This window comes from Podarcis pityusensis, assembly GCF_964106645.2.
Source record: "Podarcis pityusensis genome assembly, chromosome: 1".
Classification (NCBI taxonomy): domain Eukaryota; kingdom Metazoa; phylum Chordata; class Lepidosauria; order Squamata; family Lacertidae; genus Podarcis; species Podarcis pityusensis.
The window spans coordinates 91,956,945-91,981,201 of record NC_138028.1 but is presented as its reverse complement, the minus strand read 5'-3'; the positions used below and the strand labels follow the sequence as shown (position 1 = coordinate 91,981,201).

Below are 24,257 nucleotides of genomic sequence, written 5' to 3'. Positions count from 1 at the left end.
TATGGAAGAGGACTTTAAAGTTCAAGTAGATGCACGAAGAGGAAGGCAAACTTTCAGTTAGCCTGATCCCAAGCTGTTTGTGCAGCTGGCAGTCCTACTTAGTTCAGGCACTTCCTCTGGAGCAGGAAGAGCTGCTGTTTCTCACAGGACAAGTAATGTGCAATTGCATATTATCAGCAAACTGAATCTCTTCTCTTAGCATGACATTCCTCAGGGGCCCCCATATTTATTGTTCACAAAGTGAGCTGCAGATTGCATCTCTGAGGGATGCTACATTTTAAGCATCTCTGGGATGATGAATAGCTATCCATCACCACTGATTGACTCTCATCTTGTGCCTATGACACTGGCAGTTGTGGTCATACCCTGCAATGTCTCTCATCTGCTGAAACAGCAACCCATGCTCAATAGTATTGAATGTGCTGTGAGGTCTGCTGTAACCACAGTTGCCATCGGTCCTTAGTCTGAAATCATTAGCAAATAAATCATTTGCTATCCCGACAAGTGCCACATCTATCCCACAGGAGGATTGGAGCCCAGGAAAATGTTTTTGGAATCTGTTTCATTTTTATTTAATTTACATCCCACCCCTTTCATCAGTTACTGATCCCAGTCTGGGTGCTGGTGCAAGAGTATTGCTGCAGCTTTCTCAGCAAGTTCCCCTAAAAATGTGAGGTTAGGCCAGAATAGAGACTGGATGATATTTTGTACGTACTGCAATGTTGTGTTTGTTAGGATATTTCCGTTCCACCTTAAAGGGAGCAGGCTTTGTGAGTCACAGAGTCTGCGTATTTCCTGTTTTCACAGGATGTTTCTGTTGTGTCTTTTGTTTTCTCTCTCTGTGTCAGAGACACTGAAGCAGGCAGTCATGTTTTTCTTTGTTCTGATCAACGCTGAATAAAACTTGTAAATAATGCTCTCCTGAGTGCGACTTTTGCTGTGCATTATCTGCTGACAGAGCGTGCATTGAGTTCTGGAATGTGGCAGGCTATTTCTGGAGCTCATGTCGCTAATTGCTGATACTGCGTGCCTACGGGAGATCAACGGACGTCCGGACACGGCTTGGGGGCCATGATGGACTTTGTCTCCCTGGCAGTATCCCAACAATGTTAAGGTGTCTTTCAGAGGAGGCAACTTCCTGCAGAACTACTAAAGCACTCCTGGGGTCCTGAGCAACTTTGGGTGACACAGCAGAAGAACATGGGAGAAAAAGGATAATGGGCACACACAAAAATGGGGGGCAGGAATGCAAGAATCAAGAGGAGGAGAAGCTCCTGTGCCCCTCTGCATGTACATTTAGCATGGTGCATGCCTGCCTCACTTTGGGAAACACTGTTCTGCAAAAAGCTTTGAATGGATGCAATTGGGCAGTGACCCCCTGCCCCAAACTCTTGAGAATAAAGTTCACATTGCAACTAAGCTGAGACGAACCTTCAGAAAAATAATGTTAAGCACTTAATATATTACGTTTTGCAAATGCCTTGCAGAATTGCTGCCAAGGATACCTATGCATGTAGGCTCTTACACTGTACAAACATTGCACCCAGCTTGTGGATGTCAGGCAGGACTGCCATGCCCAGTGGGCAGCGAGGGCACAATTCTGATCCTACACACAATGCATGGGGTCTGTGTACTTGGAGCCTTGTCTGAACTTCCCTTTTCTTTTCACTGTGTGAAGATAAACTCTTTCAAAGCTGCATGGTAGCTCGAATGACCACCTGAAAGCTGATACCTAAGAGATGAAACTCTCACATTGATTTTCCCCTTGGGCAGTCTTTGTTCAAATTCACCACTGGATAACACTATTTGACAAAAGAGCAATGTCTGTAGCAAGGTTTCACAATACACTGAGAACAATGCTTGGATTCATTGCAAGGGGACAAACAAGGCAAACAATGACTATATTTGGTACCGCTATGGATAGCGGTTCAAAATCAAATATTACATAGTAAGCCATTTTTAAGTCAGAATAGCTGATGATAAGCAGTAGACCAAGGCTGCAAACCTGTGCACAGGGCTCATGCGCACTTGCTTGATCAGTATATTGATCATATTATGTACTGATTAATTCCCCAGAGCCCAATAGCTTTTCTCATTGTTCTGTGTCTGTACCTTGAGAAAATCTGATTTTACCTGCTGAACTGGATCTTACCAGATGTGTGGGAAATCCGAAGAGAGACTTTGCTTAACTGAGCTTCAATTTAGTGGGTAAGATCAGATTTTTGCATGGCACAGCCATGGATGGAAGAAGAAAAGCTCTCGGACCCATGGAAATTAATTGGTACACAGTAAGATCAAAATGTGGGTCAAGAGAAAGTTTGGATGAGCCCACAGTCAGATGAAACCAAGGGGAGTTAAGAAGCCTAAGGTTGCAATCCTAAACACACGTTCCAAGGAAGAAATGGGGTTTACTTCTGAGTAAATACATGCCTTGGGTTGTATTGTAATTGTTGGCACCCCAAGGCTGCAAAACTAAGTATGCTTACCAGGAAGTGAGGGCTCATGGTCCCATATTTACTGCTGCATTGGAACAAACGTCAATTGGGTTTTCTGCGGATTGTTGTTTTTTCCAACTCAGCAGTAAACAGCGGGTTTTCACAGGGAAAGCAGTGGGACAAAATAATAACCTCTCGGACCTGTGCCTAGAAATCACGGGACAAATGGGGGGGTATTGGGATGAACAGAAGTATGGATGAACCCTAAATCCTGTTTAGGTCAATGGGATTTGCTGCTCAAAATTCCTACGTAGGAGCAGGCTGTTCATGTTGATATAGCAGCTCTTTATCCATGCTTTACATACACCATGTGAGCTGTGAATTGATGTTGAAGCTATTTATTTATTTATCTGTCCATAACCACCATATGGGACGCGGGTTGCGCTGTGGGTTAAACCGCAGAGCCTAGGACTTGCCGATTAGAAGGTCGGCAGTTCGAATTCCCGTAACAGGGTGAGTTCCCATTGCTCAGTCCTTGCTCCTGCCAACCTAGCAGTTTGAAAGCACGTCAAAGTGCAAGTAGATAAATAGGTAGCCCTCTGGCGGGAAGTTAAACGGCGTTTCCGTGCGCTGCTCTGGTTTGCCAGAAGCAGCTTAGTCATGCTGGCCACATGACCAGGAAGCTGTACGCCGGCTCCCTCGGCCAATAAAGCGAGATGAGCGCCACAACCCCAGAGTCGGTCATGACTGGACCTAATGGTCAGGGGTCCCTTTACCTTTACCTTTATCCACCATATGCCATCTGTGCGCATAGTTCTTCCCAGAGTTTCGCAACCAAAGAAAAGACAGACCCCTGCTCTGAGTAGGTTACATTCTGCATTTTGGCAGGGGGGCAGCCGAGGAGTGGGTGGGAAAGGAGAGGCAAGGTAACAAGAGATGAGTCTTGGCAAATGCAGTTACACCTGCTTGTGGTGGCAATCCTCTGCATGCTTACCTGGCGTAAGTGCCACTGTTGCCGTGTGCACACTATACCCCCAAAGCGCTCCCCCCTGCAAAGAATTATGAGCACAGTAGTTTATGTCTTACAATTGCAACCTGTAGCAAATTACAGTGCCCAGAATTCTTTGAGCCCGGGGGGCGGGATTGTTCTTCGACTGAGCTTTGAAGGTATAGTGTGTGCGTAGACTGTGTTCAGCTGGACTTAATCCCTTGGCTGATGTGTAACAGGAGGGAAGCATTAAGCTCTGTTTCAGCTGGAGCGGGATTAAGCAGGGAGCGGATCTCGGCAGCTCACACTGTTTTCTTGTTTCTCATTTCGAATCGTGGTTTGAAACCATCACATTGCATGTGGGAAAACTGAGATAAATTGGGCCCAACTAGACATGATACTAATCAGATGGTTAGCCCTGGTGTGCATGGTTCTTTATAAAAGCAAAACAAAAATAACTAGCATGGGAAGCATGAGGGTGAGCTGGAAAAGGACCCTAGTAAGGGTCAGGATTTAAGCTTTTCTACCTTCCATGGACCCAGTTGGATTCCCATCCCTTAGCCCTTCCATTCCCCAGGAGGAGAAGCTCTTACTGCCACTTTCATCCCATTCTGAGTAGCAAGTATGGGGTGTGTGGTCTGGTTCTGATTGTGACCACGGCAGGGGATAGATGGACCCCTGACCTAATCCAGCAAGCTCTTAAGTTCTTACAATCACAGCCGCAGCATGATGACTATAAGAAGCAGAAAGAGTACAGTACTCTTTTCGGTGCCTACTTAAAAACATTTTTGTTTAGGCTAGCCTATCTAGACACTTAATATGTTGATGTTTTTAAATCTTTTTTGCTGATCATTTTAATTGTTTTTAATGTTTTTAACTGTTTTACTGATAATATTTCTTGTAGACCACTTAAGAGGCTTTCTTACAATCACGCAGTATATAAATCTTGTTAAATAAAATAAATAAAAAGAAAGAGGGAGTGTAGAAATCTGTGCTTAAGTCTTGGCAGGCAGGGGGAATGCTGTGGGCTTGAGAAAATTTAAGTATTTGGCACAAAACATTTAGACAAGTAGCCACATTGAGTGTGAGCCTTCAGTACCAATCAGTGATTTCCTCCTGAACACTGTTAGGAGTTTGGGGTGGGCTGGGAAGTTGAGACCCTTCTAACCCTGGACCCAGCAAGTGTTAAAATATAAGCCAGGCTAGCTTCCTGATGAGGTGATTGCCTGGGTGATGGGCCAGTAAGAGAACAAATGAAAGGGGGCTCTGTGCAAGATGACAAATGGGTGGAACAACAAATGGGTGGGGGCCCACCCTTAACTCACAGATCGTTGGAAGGACAAAGCCTGCGTTTAGAGTTGAGTTTGTAGTGATATGAGCCAGAAGCAAAGCAGCAAGCTAGAAAGCAAGAGAGGCAGCAATGGTTCATTTCTCTGTCAATCCAAGGCTGTGGCTATGGGAGAAACAAGACCCTTTGGGGGTATGCACCCCTCCATTGTAGGCTCAGACTGCCTATATGTGTAAATAAACCATATGTCCTAAAGACACCACAGTCTCCTCTGTGCCTTATTCTTAAAAGAAACAAAGACCCTGGGTTTGTTCCACAAACCTGGAACCCTTGGGATCTTGCACCACTCAGAGATTGGGGTGATGTGCAACAATATTTAACCTACCAGTGGTGTGTCTCTGGCTTCCATTCCAATGGAAAAATATCATCAGGGAGAGTCAAAGTGGAGCAGCTCACCTGCAGACCTGACAATGGGGATCTTTTTGGATGAATTTCTCAAAGACAGACCTTGCAGAAGGGGCTTTGCCATTAGGGGAGTTTTTATAGGCTGGCCTCTGGGAGCAGCCCATGGAAGGTGAAATATAGTCATGTCTTCAGCAATCAGTGATATCAGTAGATCCTTATAAAGGAAATGTAGGAGGAGGAGGAGGTCGGGTGAAAGGAGATGCTGGCTCATATGGCTGAACCTTTAATTAGAAAAGGCTCGCCTGTTTTATTAGATTTTTGTCATCTGTATGGAGGTATGAGTGAGAGCTGAATGTGTAAGAGCTGGCTCATTTTCTTAAAAAAAAATCTTAGACTTTCATAGAGATTTGAAATGACAAGGACTATGCTGAAAGAAAAGAGGTTTGGAGATTAAATGGGAATTTTAAGAAAATACAGGGATGGGCAACTTGCAGCCCTCTAGACGCCGATGGGCTCAGATCAGCTTCAGCCAGTGGGTGGGGACAACATCCCTGGAGGGACCTGTAGTCCAGCAACAACTGTGATATATAAAGTTAACATGACGGGGGTGGGGAGCGATGCCCTCCAACCCAGCTTCCACTTTTACCTACCCTCATAATGTCATTGTGCTTAGGATGTTGGGCATCCTTTTCATGAGAGAGCATACCTTATTCCGTGGCTGGACACCACAGAGATCTCCCCACAAGGTTTTAATTGTCCGGTGGTGAGTTTATAAGCAGTTTATGCGTGGCGAGGGATGGCTGTCTGTACCTGTGTTAGGTGTGAGATGAACCTATGCCAGTCTAATCTCACCAGGTGTCATACCATCTTTGCCCTTTTTGCTGTACCATCTTAGGGTCAGTCAGGTCTCTCCTCCTACATACCTGATCCAAACTCAAGAGCTATGGAAACCTGCCTAGACCTGTGCAACCCCAGTTGTTACGTATTTGCCTTCCAAGATATTTGTTCCAAACATATTTGATGCCAAGAAGCAATTAGGCATCTTATTTGGTAGCAACTTCTAAAGGCCAAATGACATATTACATGCGGCCATGTGTATCCATTATTTAACTATGTTTTTCTTTTTTAAAAAGATTGAATGTAGTCTTCATGCCAGTAAATCTCAGAATAGGAGTTTAGGGTCAGGAACAGAAGGACTTTGTAACTCTTTCCCTCCTGGCTGTTTTATTCCAAATTTTCCCCAGCTGCTTTTTACCCCATGGAGGAAAAGATAAGCCATGCATAGTTTTCCCTATAAAACAGAAAAGGGAAAAAGATATCTTGCTTTCAGTTTTGAGTCCAGAAACAACTAGAGCAAAAAAGTTAAGAAACGTCTTGTTCCCTTGCCTAAAACACACAATTTTTGAGGCTAGTGTCAGTTAAAACAAAAAGAAAAAGATACACGGATACATATAATGTATCATTTGATCCCAACATTATGATTTAAAGGTCAACTCATTTGAAATATTTCAAGATAAAAGCAAATGGATTGTGCCCATTTTTTATATTGTTTGCCAAGAAAAGCCCTAGTGGTCATTATATTGCTTGCCTCCTTAAATTGTGCTTCCTCTTTTGCACAGTTGCTTGTACAGTGGTACCTCAGTTTACAAACACCTTGGGTTACAAACACTTTGGGTTACAGACTCCGCTAACCTGGAAGTAGTACCTCGGGTTAATAAGTTTACCTAAGGATGAGAACAGAAATCGCGCGGCAGCGGTGCAGCAGCAGCAGGGGGGCCCATTAGCTAAAGTGGTTAAGAACGGTTTCAGGTTAAGAATGGACCTCAGAATGAATTAAGTTCATATCCAGAGGTACCACTGTATTGTGCCATAAAGCATATTGTAGTAAGCCTCCACATCAGCCAAAGAGCTGCTGTGAAATTCCACGTGCTTTCCCCACGTATGTGAGGAAATAGATGGGCTTGAATGTCACTCTGCTCTGTGGAGGGGAAAGCTGGAAGATGGATTGCGCTGGCTTTCATCCATCCATCTGTTCATCTGGCAGGCCTAATGTTCAGTTCCTCGTTGTCCCAGTTGCCTTAAATAATGCTGACCTACAGGATATGGGATGACAAAGGTCATGCAACTCATTTTCCCCTTGCCTTCCTTAAGTGATCATTAAGTTCTCTGAGACATCGTAACTACACATAGTGGTGACAGCCGGATGGTATTTACAAACAAGGTAAAATCTCTCTCTGATGTATAAAGGTTAAGTTAGGAGCTGCTTCATACACAGGGTTCATCTGCTCAGTTATTTGCCTGTGGTATCCATGCACAGAGCTGTGCTTTAAAACAAAACCACTGTCTAGTATTTTGCACTAGGGAATGCTGAATTCTCTGACAAATTGTGCCAGTTAATATTCATAAGGGTACTTGCCAATTTTGTGTTTGCCAACTGTAGAGGGGAACAAGGATCTATGAAGGACACCGCAATCCTGAGATGTTTGCTTTTATATCTCCTACAGTGGTACTCTGCAACAGCCACTGAGCAGAGGCCAAGCAGGAGTGGTACCCACACAGTAGCAGTCAGTATGGTGGGACAGAGCCTCCTTTCTGACACAGGCACCGCTACGGTGTATCTGGACAGGGATGGGGTTGGGCAGGGTTACCCACTCTGGTCCCATCCAGGTGTAAAAACCGTGTTTATGGAAGACAATCTTACTCGGCTACAAGTGATCGCCAAAGAAGAAGATCCAGATGTACTCTAGTGATGCTGGTGCTGAAAGGGCAGCTCTGTTCCACCACAGCAATAATGACATTGGTTCCTACATTAAGGATGTAGGAGATGTTGATAAGTAGCAGTGGAGTCAGGGAGTGGTTGGTCAGCTGCAATCAGAAGTGGAAGGTGCTGCACCAGCAACATCCTATACCTGACACCTGCATCTTGCTATGCTGTTACTGGGTGGGCACCTATTGAGCTCAGAGCCAGCCTCTCTCTGTTTCTGTTGCTGCGTCTCAGCCCCCACCTGTAAGAACATGCTGCTTCCCTAAATCCCCGTGGCCAAGTACTACTTCCCCCCTCACCTCACCAGCTGCATCTCCCATTGTATCAGGTAAAGGTAAAAAGTATGTCCAGGTCGCCCATCTGGCAGCTATTACACAATCTTGACCAGTGATGTAAGAAGGCATTAGATTCCATCCCACCCTGTATTCTCGTAACACTCAGCATTGTTTCTGTTCCACTGCAGTTCATCTTCCGACAAAAACTACATTATTTATCTTGCTGTCCATTATGGTGAAATGTTACATAATTAATTATGCTATTCCTCATCATTCATTTCAATTCAGAAGAAACCCAGTGTAAATTGGGGGGGAGGAAAGTCATAAATTACGTAGCATTACATACTGTTTGTGGACTGAAACCAACAACTGCAGTGGAGACCTTTCCAAACATTTTAGAGCTTTTTGCTCTGATGGTTCAGGGAGATTTTTTTTAGGAGCCAGACAGTCTATACAATGGTAGATAACGTCGGCAGCCAGCTCCCACAATCTTATTGCTGAATTAAAAGGGTGTCTGAATATGTAACCGCAAACAGTGATATCTCTGGAAAACTGAAGGGCAATTTAACATTGGTTAGCTTTGTGGTCAACTCTGAAAGCAGACTTAGGCCATCTATCTTAAGGTTCCCTACATGAGTAAGTAGCTCATTATGCTTAAGTTTCCAAGTAAGAAAGATCACAAGCCTTCTGAGTTCTGGCTCACATGAGCAATTCTCGCTTTACCCAGCAGTGGAGTCATGGAGTTTTTAATTAAATCATGAAGCTAAATAAAATAATAGGAGAGCCGCAGAGCAAAGGGACTCTTGCAATTCCTATTACTCGTTTAGTTCATTGCCTTTGCTCATTCCAAACAATGCCATTCATCACCATTCAGGCAAAAATTACAGTTTGATTGCAGCAGAAGGCAGTTGTTGTGTGGAGCAAAGGGATCCTGTGTTTAGAACTGCTTCTGACACTGCAAAAAGGAGCAAGTCTACTTTCTATTTTTTCTACTAGTTTTCCACCTTTTCATACAACATGAACTAGGTGCAGAGTTCTAAAACAGTATTTTAATATTCTTTTGGAAGCCACCCAGAGTGGCTGGGGAAACCCAGCCAGATGGGCGGGGTATAAATAATAAATTATTATTATTATTATTATTAAACCTTCAGAAATGTTATTGTAAGTGCTCACAAGTGCCAAGAGGGAAGCTTAGTTCTTGGTTGTACCCTTGTAGGCAGGAGCTCCCATGACTGAGATCGCCTCCAGTTGACTGTCACTATATTTTGCAGGAGAGATTAAAACACAAGCTAGAAATTTAGGTTTGCGCAATTAATGGGGATTAAAGTGCTCTGTCGTCCTGGTGCAACAAATCCATCTTAAAACAACACAAGACTTTTTGCAGTTCGGAAAGTAGAACTGTGTGATGAATGAAGATTAATGGGAAGATGTGTAACTACCACACAACAAATCAAAAGGATGATGAATGCTCATTGTTGCATAATCTCCCTGCTCAAATTGAGCGCTCAGATGAAGACAGAGCATATTCTAACTGCTGTGCAAGCTTCATACCATCAAATTGGGATGAACGCTCAATAGACAGGTAGTCTGGAGGAGTGCTGAGTGTTTCCTGCATACAGAAAACTAGATGTTAGAGAGGAGGAGTCTAGCCTGGCGTTTACCCTGACAGACTAGTTTTCAGCATGCAGGAGTTTTATTTATTATTTATTTACAGTGCTGAGGAACATTCTGTCATGGGAGCTCTACCGGTAGTCTAAAGTACAACCCAAACACACAGTTTTTCCTGTCAGAAAAGGACTGTTGAAATTGAAAAAGCAGTACGTTATTGGGGAGTTTTTTTCTTGGAGATTGCACTGAATCAGCCTGCTCCATCCTATGGCTGCCAATAATTTTTTACTCTTTGCTGTGTGATGTAATGGTATCACAAAGCAGTGTGGGTGTGGTTACTGCAATGCAGCCTCTCATTTATAAGGCAGATGTTTTCATAGGTCCTGATCCAGGAGATCCTTTGCACATAAATCTGCATGTTAAGGAACTTTTGAATAGCTGCTGCAGAACCCTCACATCTCACAGAAGATTCTGAGGTGCCTCAGACTTCAGCACAGCAGCTCATTGTACAGCAACCTGTGCCAACCTGGCGCCCTCCACTAATTTTGGACTACGACTCCCATCAGCCCTTGATCGCCGTAGAAGAAGATACTAGTGGACAAATTTCTTTCCCATTCTCGGTGTCAGAGGAACACTTTAATAAGGACCTTTGTTTTGCTTGTGATTGATGAATTTTTCTCCGCTAGTTAATTGCAGATGGTGAGGTTTTGGAGTGTCATACAATGGGGGGGGGGGGGGGAATATTAAAGCAACTTGACTGCACCATGTATCCCAGCAATAAAAGTGCACCCATAGATTTTGGAAATGATATCCTCTGAGGAAAAGCCTTTGATTTTGTAGGATATGAGCAGCTTTGCTAGTGAAGGGATGTTGTCAGACAGCTTTCCATCCTCACTAGCCGGCCCTCTTCCTTCCCCATCCCCTGCCAATAAGTGTGTAGAATCTATTCTTTTCCATTCTCTTGCTGGATCTGAAAAGAATAGGCTTTTGCCTCTATTCTCTTTTACCTGCTGTAGGCCTAGCCATTGAATTCAGAGATAACCCGGCTCTGTGCTGTGAATTTGAAAAAGTTTCTTTTGTGGCATGTCTTTATGGAAGGCTACGATAACTGCCCTCTGATGGACGAGCATGGAAAGCAATACTGGCTTAGCATTTGGCAGAATCGAAGCGGATTCCCCTGTCCTCTTCAGATGCAGGGTTTTTCCATCTCTTGGATCTGACTGCTTCTGAATTTGCATTCAGAGAGAGTGCCACTGCTACGAGGGCGACAGCGAAATGGAAGATGTGTCCAATATAAATTGCTTCCCTTTCTATTGCTGCTCTTTTTATTAATTTCCATGCTGGCTGATTTTATAGCTTTCTGAGCCTTTTATTTCCTTTTTCTCGAAGGACATTTCTAACTATGGAACCTTGTTTCTGATTTCTTTTAAAGGAGCATTCTAGCATTCTGCTGCCATGGCTGAAAGCACAGGAATAAAACAGCCCCCATATATTGGAAAAGAATATTGCAGAACTAGCTTTGTGCCTGCCAGTATGTGATGCAATTGCATCAAAAACGTGGGGAAGGGTTGTACTGAAGGAGACCCGGCCAGGCCCAAGTATATTTGTGCTCCCCTTTGGCAGGAACCCAACCCACCCTCGAGCTTTTAAAGCATTCATCAATGCACATTTATCTCTCTGCAGCATGAAGGGATGGGCATGCATGGATGGGCCATATCACAAGTTGAATACCATGAGCAGAACTTTTACAAATGAAGTGTGTTAGCTTCTGAGTGACTCTTCTGTGAACAGAAGGGCTCCTATCAATCTCTTGGGACTGAGTCCAGTGGAGGCTCCTGCTGGAGGAAGGAGAGGAGAAGGCAGAGTGTTCATTGATTCCCATTGCACCAGGTCTCCTCCAACCCTCAACCCTCCACAGCAAATATACAGGAGGTACAATGGGAAGGAGGAACCAGCAAAAATCACCCAATGCCTTTCTTCCAGCAGGTGTGTCCTCAGAGGAGTCTTGTTCGTGAGAACGCTGGATCCAGTGTAATGTTTTACGTTAGAGTGGGTCCACACATTCGGGTGTCAGTTATTAACTAGTACGTATTCAGTAAACAAGTGTAGAGAAATCACGTGCATGTGTGCATGCATGTGTGATGCAGTCCACTCCACTCAGGGCTGTCTTATGCATATGCGGTGCTGGGGTGCAAAGATCTGCCCGGCGGCCCCCCCCCGGCTGCCCAGTCCCAGGAGGGCAGAGCCGGCTGGCTGCCTCAGTGTCTTACTGGCTTGGTTGCCCCTGAACTCGTGGCGCAGAGCCACCCTCAGCAGAACAACCTGCTGCAGTGCTCCAACCGACGGGCTCTCGGCCTGGTGCCCCTGAGAGCCCGGCGCCCGGGTGCCCTGCACCCCTAGTGCCTAAGGGTAAGATGGCCCTGAATCCACTGTTTGCTTAAGGCTGGGTTCCACACCTCTTTTTGAATCAGGCAGTTTGAGTGCTGGGTTCTTTCAGCATTACTGTTGGGCAGCAATGGGGAATCTCTGGTTCACCAGGCCATTTTGTCCAACTTCCCAAGCAATACCCACCACACTACATCTGTGGGCGGGTAAAGATGTGGCTCTCTGTCAAAAGCAGAATTTGAAGGCGCTGCTGATCAGCTCATGAGTGTGTTCAAAGGCACAGCAGAAATTTGCAAGCCCTGTGCCTTTTAATCCTCACCATAGACCCCGTGGCATAGGAAGTGACAAGAAAAAAGTTGCAGCTACAGAAGTGGCAACCAGATACCTCTCATCCTGGGACTTGGCTGCTATTAGGTTGTGTGATACTTGTGTTTTAAGTATCCCTCAAGACTTAGAGCTCGCTCAATCCAAAACCAATATCTGCTGGGATGAGGGAGTTTGAATTCGGCATATCTTGTGCTCAGCCAGTGGAACTTGCGCCGGTTGTCTATCATAAGGGATAAACTGCAAGAGCATTAGAGAAAAGTGGATTAAATAAATCAATAAAATAAGTATTAGCCACTGTGGGGGAACCTTTGGCCCTCCAGATGTTACTGAATGACAATTACCATCAGCCCCTGCAGGCATGGCCGATAGCCAGCTGTGATGGGAGTTGTAGTTCAGCAATATTTGGAGGGCCATAGATTGCCTCACACCTGTTTTACTAGTATGCGCATGCACACACCCCATGTGCGTACCTGACTGTTTCCCATGCCCTCTGTCACAATCCCTTTTCTATACCTACATGTTTGGACATTTGCTGAGTGATACCCTTTTTAAAAAAATGACAAAAGTAAGCTAAAAGGCAGGGAGTATCATCAAAGGAGTTTAGTTAGTCCTTTCAATCCATCTGTGTGCAAATACTGGCCTTTCCCAAAGGGTCCCTGGCTTTTATGATGGCTTCGCTGGAACTTCCCTCTATCTAAAGTCTGTGGGTCAATACAGTGGTACCTCAGGTTAAAAACTTAATTCGTTCTGGAGGTCTGTTCTTAACCTGAAACTGTTCTTAACCTGAGGTACCACTTTAGCTAATGGGGCCTCCCGCTGCCACCGGAGCACGATTTCTGTTCTCATCCTGAAGCAAAGTTCTTAACCCGAGGTACTATTTCTGGGTTAGTGGAGTCTGTAACTTGAAGCATCTGTAACCTGAGGTACCACTGTAATGTCATAGCAACAAGAAGTCATTAAGTGGGACACTGCCTATGGGGAAACCCAATTCTGCCAAGTCTCGGGCTCCTGTTTCAGAAATCCTGAGCTCTTCTGCTCCGTGAAAGATCCTAAAGTCCATCAGCTGTCATAAAGTAACCGTGCAGCCCATTTCACAGAGCCATGCTGCTTAACTGAGGGTTGTTTTCCCCCTTTCTCTCTCCTCAGTTCAGGCTCAGGTTTAGGGTGCTCAGTTCCCAAAACAGGCACAGCCACCTTTACACGTAATGCTTGCCAAAGCAGATAAAAAGCTGTAAGTTTTTCGGAACAGTGCAGAGCTGGGCAATGTGCCACAAAATATGGTTCCTCCAGAATAATTTCATTCAAAACGTTTTCATGTTTAAAAGTAAAATTATGTTCTAATTAGGAGGCAGGACACTTGTAAAGGTTAGGCAGGATGACAGAATAAAATTACAATGCATGTCTTGCTGCTCCATTTAATTTCTTGCTCCTGATCTTAATTAGGGAAGGCTGTTTTCACTGGCCACGTTACTGGGGGTGATTCCTAGGATCTGGCATAGGAGGCTGCCAGCTGGCATGCCCTCCTGCCAGGAACCCCAGATCAGGCAAAGGGCACGTGGCTTTTTTCCTTCCTGCAACATCCTCAGTCACCAGGACAGGAGGCAGAGTTCGCAGTGAGAGTCAAGACTGCATGGTGGTTGCTGTGGGGCATCCTGCTAGCAGCTTCCTTTCCTTATATGGTAAAAATGGCAAAAGAGGAAACAGGGGGAAGGACTCTTCCTCCCCTCTCTCTCTCTCTCCTCTTCCCTCCCGTTTCTAGACCAATCTTATCAGGCCACACCAGTGACATATAGATTTAAATGAACCAATTGCAACTCTCCTTTTTCAACAATAGGTTTCTCCTGCCATCTGTACGGCAGACACATGGATGGGGAAATACGCGTTGTCAAGAGGCAGTGACTAGCTAGCTAGCAACACAGTGTTCTAGGAATTGTGCCCCTTGTGCATTTCACAGCTCTGGCCCCACAAAGTCAACCAATGGGCTTCATAGATAAATGGGGATTTGATCCTTTTTGACCGGTTCCTAGTCCAGTGCTCTAACCACTGCACCATGCTGGCAACCACACTTCTCTCCCCCCTAAAAAAAATCCTAATAGTAAGCTGAAGGGTGTGTGTGATTTTCATCAGGACTGTAGCATGCATGTGGATGTTTTCCCCATGCCTGGTGTGTGTGTGTGTGGAGGAAGGAGAGTTATTGGGAAGGGAAGAGCAAAACCTCCCAGCACTGCAGGCTTGATAAAAATGCGCTTGCACACTCACTCATACACAAAATTTTACTATTCATTTTCTTTTTTTAAACCACACATGGTTTCTAATAATACCGTTAAAGTAGCATCTAATTTACTCTTTTTAATTTCATGCATCAGCAAAACCCTTAAAAGCTTATCTTCACTGTCATACCAGTGTTTAATAGACTTTGGGAGTGAAGATCAGTAGGGGAACGGGCTTGCACAATTCTTGATTTGTGTTACCTTGATATTTGTGTGCTGCTTTTTCTAACAACCAAGCTGAGTCCAAAGCAGTTCGAAACAGTAACCAATCCTTAACCAAATAAAAAGCAGCATTTTGATCACAATAATCAAATCAGCATATACGGTAACATATTATAAATAAAGAATAACAATTCAATAAAAGCAAATTTAGTTCTACAAAAATCTGGCACTTGCCTGCATTTCTGTCATTTTTTGTTATGGTCAATTTTACCCACAGATAATGTCCAAAATAGATCTTTTTCCATTTTTAATTTTTTTTCTCCTTCTGAAGAATTTTTTTATTATTATTACATATTTCAACACAATAATTTTAACAAAAATACATCATCAAGCCAGATTTTTTCATAGTTGTTTTTATATAAGTTTATATTCCTTGATGTTAACCAAATCCCTAGATACAGTGGTGCCTCGCAAGACGAAATTAATTCGTTCCGCGAGTTTTTTCGTCTAGCGAATTTTTCATCTTGCGAAGCACGAAATCCCATAGGAATGCATTGAAATTCAATTAATGCGTTCCTATGGTCAAAAAAAGTCCAAACAAAGCCAAATTTGGTACAACAAGAGTTTATTACGTGCTCTTTAAAGTCACACAACTGTAAAGAGCATTTCAAAAATTAAAGGAACAATAAATTAAGTTTCTAAACATGACAGAAAAACATTTAAAAATCAACAAAGTGTACAGTACATTTTCTAAGACTCTGGGGGACAACTCGAAAAAGGTTCCTCTTCCACTCTTTGCTTCTTGCTGAAGAACCCCCTCCTCAACTGTTCCCCCAGCCACCCACCACACAGAAATTCAAATCCAGAATTTTTTTTAAAAAACAGCAGAGTGGCCCAATGGTCACAGAAAATCATAAAAATGCAGAAAAAAAAACACAAGCTTCCAGATTCTTGCAAACCCCTCCCCAACACCAAGTCCTTGAATTCCAAACACCCCAACCCAAAATCCAAAAACCCCCCAAAAAGTTTTAAAAGTTTAACTTACCAAATGGCTGCAAAAGAAGTTTTGGAAAAGCTTCAAAAATCACCAAAGTCTTCAGAAACCTCAAAAAAGGCTACCACACCGAGTTCTATGAGTTGCTCCTCGAAGTCAAGTCGCAACTGTATTAACGGTGTTAAGAAAAAGGAAACAAACTTGCAACACGTTTTCGTTTTTCGTCTTGCGAAGCAAGCCCATAGGGAAAATCGTCTTGCGAAGCAGCTCAAAAAACGCAAAACCCTTTCATCTAGCGAGTTTTTCGTCTTGCGAGGCATTCGTCTTGCGGGGCACCACTGTACTTAACCTTCCTTCTGAAGACTTTGGAGAGCTTGCAGCTTTGAAGTAATAGCAAAATCTATCCCCACCAAAAGCAGTTGGGTGGATGGGGTTAGTCTGGGAAAATCCAAGAAAAGTTTCTTCCAGTAAAATGTTCAGCCTTACTTTTGGGTATTTTTTTTAGGAAAAGGGTTAGGTGGATAGCGAAAGATGCACCCATTTGTGCATTGAGAGGAAGACCTGGGATCTGGCTCTGGGGTCAGTCATAGCATTAAGGTTGCCAGATTTTCTGCCAAGGTTGTGGGGGGGGGGGAGTGTAAACTTAGCTGGCTCTGTTCATGCACCCATGCCTGAAATGCCTTTTCTTGAGTCACAGATGCAGAGAGCTTAAGCAGACTTAATTTGTAGGGCAATTTGGATTGTATCAATGATGCTATTGCCAAGGGCACTGATCTGTGGCACATCTCCCAGGTAAACTGCTTAAGATAGAAAAATACAAGAATGCTGGTGAGTTCTTCATTTCATTAAATTAAACAGCAGCATGCTGATAGAGGTAATCAAATTTTGTGATTATTTTACGATATGCCCATTGCAATTTAAACAAATCCATTGCCCAACTTGTCAGAAGGTCTTTTTGTGCAAACAAGCTCCCTTGCATGAGAGACGTTTTGGGGAGACTCGGAAGGACTAAATTATATGTGACGTAAAGCACTTAATTTGGTGTGGTATGTATATTTAAAAAAACCAAAATAAAACCCAACAGCAACAACTGTAAATCATAGCTACCAAAAAAGGGCAGAATAAGAATCGCAACTGCAGAACCCTCTTCCCCACACCATAGTCCCAATAAAAAAATCACCCCCTGAAGCTGCTATTTGCAGTTGTTAAAAGATATACACCAGAGGTAGCTGAATTGATGCCCTCCAGATGGTGTTGGATCACAACTGTCATCAGCCTGAGACAGCATGGGCAGTGATTAGGAATTATGGAAGCTATAGTCCAACGGCATCAGGAGGACACCACATTGGCTACTCTTTATATGTTCTATGCCAAGCTGTGCTTTTAATGTCACATTTAGTTTGTCCCTAAGGATGGTAGGGTACCACTTTACCTCATATTTCACCACACATCTGCCACTTATCATTGGTTTTTAAAAAAATCTGTAACAGAATGGTACAGGTGACCACGTTCACCCCAGAACAGTTTGACTATCTGTACAGAGTTTTTTTAAATAACTGCCACAATGTTGGGGTCTCTTACCAAGGGTAATGGAACAGTGCTTAATTCTTAAATTATAGGCAACATATAGGTTCTGCGCAGTAAATGGGAACTGGATTGGGAATTGGGCTCTTTTATAATTGTTTACTGGTGAGTCTGGCAGTTAGACATTGTGCTAAATATGCTCTTTGCTCACTCCCAGAGACAAACTAATATAGTAGAATGATCCATGGCTTTTCTGCTAGTTTGGTTATGAGACTCCTTTTATGTTCTCAAATATCTGATTACTGGAAACTATACTGAATAATAGGTGATGGGTGGATTGCTGTTCAGTTGCTGACCGGAAGGTTGGGTGCAAGCTACCATCCACTCATCTTAGGGACTTGGATCTAGATTTCTTTTCTTCTCCTGAAGCTAATCAGTTGTATATGGCACAGTATACATACACATTGCATTGCATCAGCAGGTATGGTAGAATTAGAAGTTATTAATAAATATCCAGTTTGCTTATACCCGTGGATGTTAACTAAAATCCATACATGATGGTAAATAAAATGACATTTTAAAATATTTTATATTTGCTCACTTAGAAATCTGCATGATTGCCATTTTACTGATAGTATATCAGCAGAATCCTGATAAGTCTCAGCTTTAGAATGAAATACTAAAGGCCAGGGTGGGGTGAGGGGCTGAATGTGATCGAACTGCTTAATCCAGTGCCCTGCTAGGCACTCAGACTGGCAGTAAGCAGTTTTGCACTCATCAGCCGTTTTCTGTTTTTGTTTTTATTTTAAAAACTTGATTTCCCTCCCATTGTAAACAAGTGGAAAGGATTTAACCATGCCAGCTTGGGGGCATTTGGGGGGACTGTTAAGGTGCTAGTTTCTTCAGATCCAAACCTTACCCTGGTTCACCCCAGCAAACTCCCAAATACTCCCTCCTGGTGCAAGAGTGCAACTGTTTTGCAGACTTGTTGTCCCATTCAGTCTTTCTGAAAAGCTTTGGGGTCAGGCACAACCAAAGCACAGGCCAAACCTCTGTCCGAAATGGTGCCTCATTCCCAGCAAAGAAACAAGCTGCTCAAGTAAAATTCAGATGGCGTTACAATGCTTGGATATGGGCGATGCCAGAACCCTGCTGCCTGCTAACCACCCAGGGATGTCTTTGGAGCTGAGACAATGTCCCTCCTACTGATGTTGAGCATGCTGGAGACTTTGCATGTCAACCGAGAAGCAGTGCTTACCAGAAGTGAAGACTTGGAACTACTGGAGAACTTGCTATCCAAATGGCACAGTCATCTTGCCTGCTTTATCTGCAATAAAAAGCTAACAGTATCCCCAAAGTGATGTCTGAGAAATGAAAGTCTCATGATGCTGATCCAAAGGTTACAGCCTCCATATGGAGGCTGCCTGAAACCACTCTTCTGCGATGTTGCGCCACAAGAGGGCTGTGAGCCAGGCTGGTGTTTGGAGCCTGAATGCTTTGGAGGTTATTTTAAGGACTGGTTGCACCCATATAGAACCTGCTCATGCCATAGGATCTGCCTCAGAGGTGCTATTGCTCTGGTTCACCATTAAAGAAGATCAAGCTGTTGGGTACCATGGACAGGGCCTTTTTAGTGATGCGCCTGCATCTCTGGAATTGCTTTTTAAAAAAATGTTTTGTAGCCCCTCTTAGGTGGTTCTTAAATGGACTCCAAAGGCCTTTTAATTTCGTTGAGCATCTTTTGGCTTCTTGCTGCTTGCTCTTTACTTATAAAATCTCATTAAAGGTTACATAAGGCTCCTTACAATCCTCTGCCTACCTGCATTGCTGGTGGTCCTGTCTGTCTGTCTATCTATTGATTGATTGATTGATTGATTGATTGATCAATCAATCCACCCACCATGAAGCAATGTTTTCACTCACCTTGTGCTGTGATTCACATGGAGCTGTGTTATTCAATGGGTTCAACAGCATGCATTTGTAAATGCACATTGGATCATTGATGTCAACCAGTTCCATGTGTATCATACGATGGCATGACCAAAATTAGTTTGGGGTGGCGGCTGTTGTCTGCCTAGGAGGGGGAGATGCATTAGGAGATATGCTTCACTCTGTATAACTTCTGTTTCTTGATATCAGATACTTTAAAACATATGTGCTCTCTCTGCTAGATATATAGGTTAAATATCTAGGAGAAGGGCCATAAAATTGAGGGCTCCCTGCTGGATGCTCTTAAGTGATGCTGTCCCACTGCCAATTTACTGCTGAGATTTGAGAAGCATCAATTGTGGGAATTAGAGAGGTACGAGACCAGGCACACTTTATCTGCCCGCTGCTAGCCAATGCTGCAGCAAAGCCAGCTGCTCTGGCCTCTGCTCCTTACATTCTGCTCCCCAGAGTCATGTTTGGCATTATGTCACAAGGTGCTTTGTTCTCTACTAATTGGGAGCTATTATTCCAGGAAGTAGATGATAGAGGGAGGTGCAGGGTAATGTGCCGTGGAACTGCTCCCTGCCCCCCAGTCCCTTGGGCCAGTGCCGCATTTAACCATGTGGAATGCAAGAAGGGAGCAGGCAGAGGTGTCAACTGAAGTGGAAAAATGCAAGCAAAGCAGTTTTCTCCCAGGCATGGAGTCAACCATCTCCTCTTTGACAATCTAAGGAACCCGCTCTCCAGAATCAAAATGCTATGTTAGCTAATCCCTACAGGAGCAGAGTGAACAACCTGTGCTGCAGTTTTTTAATTTTTGCCATTGCTTTGAGATGTGCCTATTATCATTGGGCGCCTGACATACCAGTTTAGCTCAGGTCTGTGGTGATTTTGTAGGCTGCCTTGCTCCTTTTATAAGTCCTTTCCAATTTGTGCTGAAATATTTCTCTCTCTCCCCCCCCCCACCTCTCTCTTCCTGTCTTGTTTGTCTGTTTTCATCCTCCTGATGTTCCCACTAATTCTAATAAAGCTGGGCCAGGCAGGCAAGCAGGAGGCAGACTTGGGAGGAAATAATTTATTCCAGTGAGGCATAATCCTCTAAATATGTCAGATTCTTTGCTGTGGTGCGGGTGGGGAGGGATTTTGAATAGAATAGAAGATGGGCAGCAGCTTTATGAGCCAGCTAAATACAGTACAGTGTCACTGGAATGGAAGTCATTTAAATCTGTTTCAGTGATTTTGGTGCTGGTGGTGTCAAATCTGTCCTGTACTAGGTTCAAGGGGAGATGGGGAAGAAATAATGGTCTGTGGGCAGGAGTCCTGTTGCTTGCCGAGTGCTTGTCAAAGAACAGTGCGTTTGTGAGGTGTGTGTGTGTGTGTTTTTTAAACAATTTTTGAGTCAGGCGAATTAGCAAATGTTATGTAAGCAATGAGATTTGTTTCTCCCAGGAGTCACGTGGATTGGTGTAGCAAAAAACTCTGACTGGTGTCCACAGAGGCTTATCAGCTTCGGCTAAGCTATAGGACTCATTCAAACCTTCAGTTTCTTAATATTAGTATTCCGTTTATACCCCACCTTTGTTCCAAGGAGCCCAGAGTGAAATACATGGTTCTCATCTTCCCCATTTTACTCTCAGAACAACCCTGTGAGATAAGTTAGGCTGAGAGGCTGTGTCTGGTCCAAGGTCACCCAATGAGCTTCATGGCTGGGTAGGGATTTGAACCTCAGTTATCTCAGGCCTTGATACAGTCATATTGCAAATTAGCCCAGGCACAATTGCATCCCATGTGAGAAGCTTACAGAAGCTGGGACATGATCTGCTGTGAAAGGGTTCTTAAAATCTGAAATCTGGGGAGATGAAGTGACATAAGAGGTCTGCATGCACATATCTACACCACTTGAATTACCCTCATTTGATGGATCACAGCTAAATGTGCGAACTGATTCAACTGAAAAGAAAATTTAGGTGACCTTTCATCTTCAGTGTTCTGAAAGTTCTCTTGTGTGATGACTCATTCAGGCATGGAGATTGGCTCCAAATGTGGTCCAGTGAGGAACATGAGCTCCAAAGTGCATGGGCAAGAGACGTCTGCAAGGCAGTTTGTAAGAAGCCAGGTAGTATTCTTAAGCTCCTCAACAGTCTGTAAGTTATTAGTGATTAGCCTTGGAACTGTACCACAGCAACAGCAGGTATTCAGCAGCTTTTACAAATTTATTGTCAACTGTCCTTGATATTCAAAGCACAAATCACACAGCAAGCCTTGCCACATCTAAACATATCCAGGCAACTTCTTAGGAAGTGAAGAAGCCCTCATACAGGTGGTTCTTTTCTGGACCTTCTGGTTAGATGGGGGTTCCTAGCTGGTGTCTAAGCTCTCAGCCCCCTTCTGAATTCTATTTCCATTGCTTGGTTTAGGATGAAGCCCTTTTTTTCTTCGTTTTTCATTTTATACGCACACAAACATAAAACTTACACGTTTACTACTAAATGCAACAATGATGAGAAAAAAGGCCTTTCCCTTGCAAGCTCATTATATTGTAAACTCTCCAAATGCAATTCATCTGACAGACTGGTGCGGTTTTTTGTCAGGTGTATTCTGCAACATGTCACTGACACAGCAATAGTGCATTAGTAGTGGATTTATATTGAACCTTCCACACATCAATCCCCTGTCCAGCTCTATATGCTTCCCCAATGTTATTGCATTATTGCTGCCTGGAGGGGCACTGTAGCACAACAGTCTGGTTTCATGATTAATTTTGATTGATTTTACCTACTGTATGCTTTTTGGAACGTGTATGTATACGGCTTCGAAAGCTTGGTGATTAAGTGGTGTAAAAATAGCGGAAATAAATAAAAGCAGGACAAAGATAAAATAAAATAAACCAGGACATTTTTTTGTATAAAAAGTTGTAGGATTTCAGCAGGAAAGTTATGGGACATGCTGTGACTGGGAACAAAGCAGTATTTCCACCCCAAATCTTTTTCAGGTGCAAACAATGTTAAAAGTGGGATCATGTATAATGGCTTGATATCACAACGAGCACACAAATAATCATGAATGCACCATCAACATGACATCTGGCGTAGCCAAGAATCTCAAATTTATATCAGCAACTAAAAGGCTTAAAATAGTTCCAAACTATATTTCTGTTCCATTTGATTGGTAAAGAGCAGGGCTTTTTTTCAACGGAACTGAGTTCCAGCACCTTTCAGGTGGGTGCCAGTGCCATTATAAGAGAAGGAGGGAGGCATTCATGGTGCCTCTTCCTATACCTCTTCCTCTTCCTGTACCTCTTTTCCTAGAAAAATAGCACTGATAAAGAACAACCAAGTTTTCTCAAAGTGTTATTTTCTGATGTCTTCCTTCTTTTAATCATAACATCGCAGTAAGCTCAGTGAGGTAATGTGCCATGTTTATTAAACCACTCTTCTTCAGTTGGCATTATCTGAGTACGCTCACAGTACACTGAGTTGTTGTCAGCTTCTTCCTTTTTTGCTGTACTTAGCAGGTTTCTTTTCCAATTACAATGTTCTGGGTGTATAACATTTTTAAGATACCCTAGAAGAATTTGCAACAGACTCACTGGTTTTTTATATAAAAAATCATATTTTGCATAATATTAACAATTTCCCCTCATAAACTTCTGATTTTCTTTCCACCTAGGTACACACATATAGCCTGCTTTATGTTTTCAGCATGTCTTGCTGACATTTGGATAGATTTTTGTGAGGTGGTGCAGAGTCAAATGCCATCAGCATGACTTCTTATTAAAAATTACTTTTATATTTACACAAAGTGATATGCCAAATTATTTGAAGACAAAGAACAGCAGGATAAATTGGACATTTATAAAGTTTTTCAGACCTGGTATAAGCTCGGGGGGTGGGGAGTGTAGATTTTCTGTTTGGTTTCAGACTGAATGCTGATAGTGCTGCAGCTGTGTTAAGCATCTATTAGCAAATCACTGTGACAATACCAACATGCCAATTCACATAGTCCCAGGAGCATTATTTTAACGTAGTGGGAAAAATGAACACACATATGCATAAGTGCAAGTGTGTATCTATTATTATTTTTAAAAATAAATTTAAGTCAGAGAGACCATATGTACTGACTCACTGACATATCTAGCACTTGGCTTGCTGGTGTGTCTTTAGTTTGCACAGCACCAGGTTCACACTGTGGGAGAAGAACTCACAGCGACTGCTTCAGTAGCTGCAATTTGCTGGGAGTAATTTCCATTGAATCTATAGAATCGTACTATGAAACTTCTTCACTGGCAGATTCATACCTCCCTCTATGCCAGTGCTGCTCTGTGGTGAGCCATCTTTGTTCTCTGCTAAACGTTCACCTCTCGTGCTGTCTTTATTCTGTCTTTCCTGGCAGATCAAGTTGTACCCTTTGATCACACAAGAAATGCTTCTTTGCCGTTACCTGCAGCCTTCCCCAGAGAGAACAGCAGAGGAGAAATAATTAAAGCATGAAGAAAATCAGGCGTCTCAAAACAAGCCCTCCTAGGCTCGGAGAGGACCAGGTGAGGTGGTGAGCAGATAAGAGAAAATAACTTGGGGAAAACATGGACATGCAAACTGGGGATGCTCTGCAAGGCTTTACATTATTATATTATTTGGGGGGGGGGAATCATATGCAGGTGTAAGTACTCTAGTACAAAATCCATATACATCAGAAAGAGCCCGTGTGGGGTAGTGGTTCATGTAGTGGGCTTGCTTGTAAGAAATGCACATTCACACGTTTAGCCACAGTGAAGTCTCCACAGAGAGAAGTTTTAAGGTAGAAAATGAAATAATACACTGCATGCTTCCATGAGGTTCCTGGGGTGATGCTGAGAGAATAATTTCCCCACTCCTCAATCTACCTTTTCACTAACCATGTGAGG

General features: G+C 43.3%; 1 protein-coding gene across 2 annotated transcripts in view; it reads left to right on the top strand.

The window, feature by feature from the left end:
- LOC308477442 (uncharacterized protein) overlaps nucleotides 1-24,257 on the top strand; it is a 73,825-nt gene that overhangs the window by 26,469 nt on the left and 23,099 nt on the right. The window contains exon 2 of one of the 2 annotated variants that reach the window (XM_081006011.1): nucleotides 23,801-23,894. The gene's annotated coding sequence lies outside the window, so the exon portion shown is untranslated. Of the gene's footprint in view, nucleotides 1-23,746; nucleotides 23,895-24,257 lie in introns of both variants that reach the window. The other variant, XM_081006010.1, reaches the window with a different exon arrangement.